Consider the following 7,579-nt stretch of genomic DNA (forward strand, 5'->3'; position numbering starts at 1 on the left):
CTGAACTATGCCTAGAGGGGAAAGGCCCCAACTCTCATTTCTCACCCCCATGAGCCAGCCAGCAAGCCAGTCCCCCTGCCGTCAGGCTAGATCACAGCCAGGTCCCATTGGAAGTAAAAGGCCCTGTAGCCCATTCTGCACCCTCCTGAGCCAATCAGTGCCCCTCACCCTGTGGCCGGATCAAAGGCCATGCCCCACAGAGGAGAAAGGCCCCATATCATAGAATATCAGGGATGGAAGGGACCTCAGGAGGTCATCTAGTCAACCCCCCTGCTCAAAGCAGGGCCAATCCCCAACTAAAACATCCCAGCCAGGGCTATGTCGAGCCAGGCCTTAAAAACCTCTAAGGAAAGAGATTCCACCACCTCCCTGGGTAACCCATTCCAGTGCTTCACCACCCTCTTAGTGAAACAGTTTTTTCTAATATTCGACCTAAACCTCCCCCACTGCAACTTGACACTATTATTCCTTGTTCGGTCATCTGCTACTACTGAGAACAGTCTAGATCCATCCTCTTTGGAACCCCCCTTCAGGTAGCTGCTTTCAACTATCTAATCTCCCCTCATTCTTCTCTTCTTCAGATTAAATAATCCCAGTTCCTTCAGCCTCTCCTCATAAGTCATGTGCTCCAGACCCCTAATCATTTTTGTTGCTCTCTGCTGCTATCCCAGAACCTGAACCCATTCTTGTATGCCATGCAGCTTTCCCCAAACCCATAAACCCATACATGGCACCTTACTCTTCAGCACCCCAAGCTTAACCCCTTACAGTCCAAAAGCACCCCTCCACCCAGGGATTATACATCCTCCCAATTGGGGATGCGGGAGGGGGGGAGAGGAGAGACGGCTGATTTTAACCCTTCATGCCCTGCCCTGCAATCCCCAGCTCTCCCACGCCAAAACTATATGCTGCACACAGTGCACATAGCAAAATGGCTCAGGGCTTCCAGCCTGGGGAGCCCAGGCCTGGATGGGTGAATCACCCCAGTTCCTGCTCACCCCACTACAAAGCCCCGCTTCCTGGACACTCCCTCAGGGATCCCCATACTGAGCAGCCCAGACAGCAGGGCCTAGCACCTAATCATCAGAAGAAAAAATGCCCTTGTGTGATTCAGTTCTTGCCCCCGCCCCCAAGGTGAGGAGAAAACACCAGGCATTGAGCCGCTCAGAGCTCATTCTCCATCTCTCTGCAGCATGGGAAGCACAGAGAAAAAGCTCCACACGGGCTCTGCATGACAATCAACCCTATGCAATAACTGCACACTTTTCCCCATCCTTCAATACTGGCTCAGCAGTGTGGAAATACAGACACCTCTAGACTCCCCTCCCAGACCTGGGAATGGAACCCAGGAGACCTGACAACTAGGATACCCCCCACCCGCTAAACCCCATTACTCTCCCAGAGCCACAAATAGAACCCAGGAGTCCTGGCTCCCAGCCCTCCTGATCTAACCCCAAAATCCTCACTCCCCTTCCAAAGCTACAGACAGAAACCAGGTGTCTTGACTCCTGTCTCTTCCCCTCTAACCATTAGACCCCACTCCCCTCCCAGATCCAGGAGTAGAATGCAGAAGTCCTGGCTCCCAGCCCTGCTCTGCCCCACCCCTGCTCTAACCCAGAAGACCCCACTCTCCTCTCAGAGCTGGGACTAGACCCCAGGAGGTCCTATCTGAAGCTCAATCGCCCCACATTTCCTAACCGAGATGTCAAATCTCAGACCCTAAGCATTGCATCAAGACAACATGTTTAATCTATGATTAGTTGTAATAATAGCAATAATACTTGCAGTATCTCAGCAGATCTGGTGAACTCTCACTCCTCCAAAGCCCAACGCAGCTGAGCACTAGTCTATTAACACCACTAAATGAGCACAGCTGCTCTTATATCCTCAGGGCTGTGGTCAGATGCCCTCCAGGCCCTTAAAGCAACACAAGGTAAAGGTTTCCTTACACAGCCCTGCTGATTCTGGTGACTGGGAAAAGGAGTTTGGAGGCCTCTGTGTAACCCCCAGAGCTGGGGCAGAGGGGAGCTCAGTCTCTGTGGCCTGTTCAGCCCTCAGCCTCCCTGCTGAGGTCACGAGCACCCAGTCGAAAAGGGATCCCGGCAGCTCCGGTCAGCACTGCTGACCAGGCCGTTGACTGTCCAGTTGGTGGCACCACACAGCGGGGCTGACAGGCTCCCTGCTAGCCTCCATGCTATATGGCTCCCAGGAAGCAGCTGACCTGTTGCTCCTCCGGCTTCTATGCCTGGGGCATCCAGGGGGCTCCACATGCTGCCCCCGCAGCTCCCATTGTCTGGTAACTGTGGCCAATGGGAGCTGCAGGGGAGGTGCCTGCTGACGGGGCAGCTCACAGAGCTGCCTGGCTGCGCCTCCATGTAGGAACCAGAGGGGAGACATGCTGCTGCTTCTGGGAGCTGCTTGAGGTAAGCACCCTGGAGCCTGTACCCCTAAAGTATAGCTAAGGCCCTCTAGTCCCACCCACAAATATTCTGACTCTGCTTCTCCTTATAAAGGACCATTCTCAGGCAGCAGTGGTTTCCTTTAGAGCAAGAGTTTGAGTTTGTTTGTAAGATAGGACTGTGTTTGTAGGTGGTCGCAAGAAGAAGTAGCCGGCTTTTGTAGGGGAGGGCTGAGAGTCAGGGCTCCTGCGTTCTGTTCCCAGCTCTGGCTGGAGCAGGGAGGTCTGGGAGCTAGAATTCCTGGTTTCTGTCCCCATGAAGAGAATTTTAAGAGAGGATATTCTCGCTCACAGCAGGGAGATTCAGGAACAGAATGGGTGTGAGATCTGTCTTCTCTAACCCCCTAGGCCCCACTCAGACCTGGGTTTAGAACCCAGGAATCCTGGCTCCCAGTGTCCTCCTTCTCTGCCCCATAGACTCTTTCCCAGACCTTAAGAAGTGCTCTGTACAGCTCAAAAGCTTGTCTCACCAACAGAAGTTGGTCCAATAAAAGATATTACCTCACCTATTTTGTCTATCTATAGACCTTGTGATGGCAATTTCCTGCAATATCCTGCACAAACCTTATTGAATTAAGTTTATGTATCATTGTGTGCTAGGGACTGAATTAAAATTCCATGGGACAGGAGGACCACAATCTTCCAAAAATTAAGAATTGGTTGGAGTGGCAAATTCACTCAGATTGTAACACCTCCAGAGACCTACCGCTACCTGGAGAGAGGCTCACGTATATTGGTTCAAACTGGTTTCGTCAAGGGCCAACGGACAAAAAAAGGACTTTGGGTTGAATAGCTCTAGTTAAAACTGATTCAGAGCCTTCTTTCTAGTCCTCCAAACAGACAGGATTTTCTATCTAAGGGCTGCCCCAATCCTTCCTGGGAAGGTTTGGAAGGATGTGGCCCAGTCTGTATGTTTGTTCTGAGCAAAAGTTATTATGAGCTTGTAAGCATAGAAAAACCCCTTGATGGCAGGGTTCGAAGTACTGTTCAGCATCCAGAGCCCTTGTTGGAGTTGGGGTGATCTCTGGTGAGCTTATTAGCATGCATGTAGGTTCTTTTATTGTTTTATAATATATAAATATATAATGCTTTCCCCTTAAGAATAAATTTGCTTGCTTAGAAAGAACTGTGTGGTAACTTATAACTGTGGAAATTACACCATTTTGTATCTTTGCGGAGAAAAGTAAAGCAGGTTGCCTTAGGCAGTCCGGCTTGCTGGGGAATTCACAGTGTAGGTAGGGAACTGTGCAGCCTGGAAAAACCCCAATCAAGAGGGAAAGAGATGTGCATCTCCGTCCAAGAGAAGTGGCTGAGGAGCCAGAAACCTAAAAGCAGGTGTCTTACTGGAAAATACAGGGGGAATACAGGTTCAATTGCCCTGAATGAGACAGACTCCACTCCCCTTGGAATTTCTCTGGAGTTTAGTCTCAGTGACTTGCCTTAATCATCCCTTGTTCCATACCCCTAATCATTTTGTTGCCCTTTTCTGAACCTTTTCGAATTCCAGTACATCTTTTTTGAGATGGGGCGAACACATCTGCACACAGCATTCAAGATGTGGGCGTACCAGGGATTTATATAGAGGCAACACGATATTTTCTGTCCTATTTTCTATCCCCTTCTTAATTATTTCCAGCATTCTGTTCACTTTTTTGACTGCCACTGCACATTGAGTGGATGTTTTCAGAAAACTATCCACAATAACTCCAAGATCTCTTTCTTGAGTAGTAACACCTAATTTAGACCCCATCATTTTATATGTAGAGTTGTGATTAAGCTTTCCAACAACAAGAATAAGATATATAGAAATATAGACAACAAGAGTAAGTTTATTATCAAAGAACAGGGATTCAAGTGATAGAAAGTAAGATAACTGGAAACAGTTACTTATAAAACAAAATCATAATATGCTTTCTAGAGCCTAAATTTAACTAATAAGGCACAACACCTTCAAAAGACAAGCCTGGGAGCTTGAATTCATAACATTGTTAGACGCTAAAAATCATGGTTTTAATAAAGATTTTGGATTTATGGTTTATTACAACAATCTGTAACCCACTAATCCCCGTTTTGTCCTTTTCACAGAGGTGTTAACAGGCCACTTCACCTCTTACAATATGTAACTACTTATGCTAAACAATCTGTCCCACCTTGTATTTACCTGTGACATACTGAGTACCTTTCACAGATCTGAAGAAGAACTTAAAAGCTTCTCTCTTTCACCAACAGAAGTTGGTTCAATAAAAGATGTTACCTCACCCACCTTGTATCTCAAGGTGTTCCCCTGTCTCCCACAAGATAGCTTACTCCAGGGCTTCCTCAGCATTTTCAACCAGTTTGGCTGAGATCCCTTCCCATAAAATCAAGCCCGCTAGCAGCTTTTCCTCACAGGTTGAAGCAATAACTGGGGGTTTATCTGCACCCCAGATATAGTTTCAAAAGTTCATTGTCTTACCCCTACACAGGTTACCACTGCTGTTTTTCCCCCTGCAGCCCCCGTAATCTATTGATTACCATTTTGCTCAGACTGTAAATGATGTCCATTGTGAACCATACAGCACTTAATTTGCACATGACCAGTTAGAGTGAGGTAAGCATCTCTTCCTCCCCGACTGCCAGGAATATGTGGATTATTTTTTGGTGACCTGTGTTAACTCACAGACCTAGAGAACCTATATTTTGGTATATACACATAAATCTTCACATATTTTACATACATACATCTCACAATGATTATGCTGACCAGTGGAACACAGGCTTTCATTAGGGACCTTACATGACAGTCTTTGGTGGACTAGTCTGTAGATATCCAACTCAGGGGGTTCCTGTAATCCTTGTGTACCTCTGTGCCCTCTGTTAGTTGGCATCAAGAGGTCCTTGGGTAACATCTCGCTCTTGGCCAAGTCTAGTAACTCCAGAATAACTCATTTGGAAGATGATTTCTGTATGTAGCTGTGACCCTTACACTCACGGTATTGTGTTGCAAGGGCTAACGCTGTTGCTTTGGCGTGAATGATCCTTGGGTACAATTCTGGTGCCTCCTCTTGGAAATCCCATAGGAATTACTGATATCCACCCAATGCAGGGTAATTACAGAACCAGTAAAACTCAGCAGGTAAACTGAGATTTATACACTACCCATTGGGATCCCACTAGGTGGCCTTTTACAAGGAAAGCAAAGGGGCTAGAGGAGAAAGGACTCAGTGTTCGGGAGGACGGAAAATAACTACAGTACATGAAATAAACCAAAAACACTTTGCTGTAATCTGCAGCACCATCCCTCCCCCCCCCCCCCCCCACCCCAGTATAGCCTAGCTACACAGCGATTTGCCTGCTGTGTACAGCTGGAAGGTCTGCACCCAGGGCTGCTCCTTAGATTCTAAGTGTAGGAGCTTCAGCTACAGCTGAAGGAGCAGTTTTCTACATAAGTAACTTTCAGATCAGATCACCAGCTCTATGTAATGGGCAATGCTTAACTATACCACCCCAGCAGGAGGTCAGGGATTGAATTGTGACAGGTACCACAGCAGATATCACCTGTGCTGGTTCATTGAGACAGAGGGGAAGAGCCAATGCTCTGCCAACTTTCCACCCACCTGTGTATCAGCTGTGCAGCCCCAGCTTTCCCCATAGTGTCCCCTACATAGGGTCATGTCTGTGGGGTCTTACCCTTCCTCATGTGTGAATGACCCCATAAAGCCAGGTCAGGCTCTGGCTCTCAGAATGTATGTCTGTTTTCTTTAAGCATCCAAAGCTTTTCTGTGCAAAGCAAATATCTGGAATCTATAACACTGGGCTGGCAATGAGCAAAAAGTGGGTGGCAAATACCCACTTTCTCATGAGAGTCCCAACACCTCTACTTCTGGTCTTAGTTGGACACTGAAAACACTAAGACATGAAAATACATGTGAGTGTTTCAGAATCTTAAACCAACTCATGTCTGAATTGGGGGCTAGAGGAAGAGGATGGGTCTATGGGGGAGCAATGGTTTGTTCTTTGGGGGGGGGATTGCAACTAGTTCATTCATCCCCAGTGGGGAATATATATTTACCATAAACATGGAGGAACCAAATGTCTAAATGACTTTCATGTTAGATTAAGGAAAACAACAGAACAAGAAAGAACAAATGTAAGTCCTCGGGAGAAAGCACAATGTGTGCATGCGTTGTGTCCTCAGTCACATGGCACATCACCTCTGCCTTACAAAATAGCAGCTGCCTCTGCAGACAGCAGATTTCTTGATAAAGGAATCATCAGGGGAGAGAACGGGAGGAATTAATTCTTCCACTCTTCAGTATCTGTGCCCAGGCTGCCTACAAGGGTCCCAGCCAGTGCCAGTTATCACTATATGGTTTCTTCAGTGGATGGGGTGGAGATATAAATACCTGAACATTAGGAATTTCTGGGGTTTTCAAAGAAGCTTGAGGGAGTTAGAAGCCCAAATCTCCATTAAAATTCAATGGAAGTTGGGTTTCGTAGCCCTGGTCTACACTACGAGTTTAGGTCGAATTTAGCAGCGTTAGATCGATTTAACCCTGCACCCGTCCACACGACAAAGCCATTTTTGTCGACTTAAAGGGCTCTTAAAATCGATTTCTGTACTTCTCCCCGATGAGGGGATTAGCGCTGAAATCGACCTTGCTGGGTCAAATTTGGGGTAGTGTGGACGCAATTCGACGGTATTGGCCTCCGGGAGCTATCCCAGAGTGCTCCATTGTGACCACTCTGGACAGCACTCTCAACTCAGATGCAGTGGCCAGGTAGACAGGATAAGCCCCGTGAACTTTTGAATTTCATTTCCTGTTTGGCCAGCGTGGTGAGCTCAGAGGTGACCGTGCAGATCTCATCAGCAGAGGTGACCATGGAGTCCCAGAATCGCAAAAGAGCTCCAGCATGGACTGAACGGGAGGTACTGGATCTGATCGCTGTATGGGGAGAGGAATCCGTGCTATCAGAACTCCACTCCACCCCAAAGGACTGCCCAAGCAACAGAAAGCTGGCATTCAATAAGTTCTGAAGTGCAGTGTGGCCTTGTCCTTCCCTCCTCCCCTCCTCCACCACCCCACCCGGTGCTTCCCTCCTCCCCCACCCCTCCCGGGCTACCTTGGCAATTATCCCCCC

The sequence above is a fragment of the Emys orbicularis genome, chromosome 4 (assembly GCF_028017835.1).
Source record: "Emys orbicularis isolate rEmyOrb1 chromosome 4, rEmyOrb1.hap1, whole genome shotgun sequence".
NCBI lineage: Eukaryota > Metazoa > Chordata > Testudines > Emydidae > Emys > Emys orbicularis.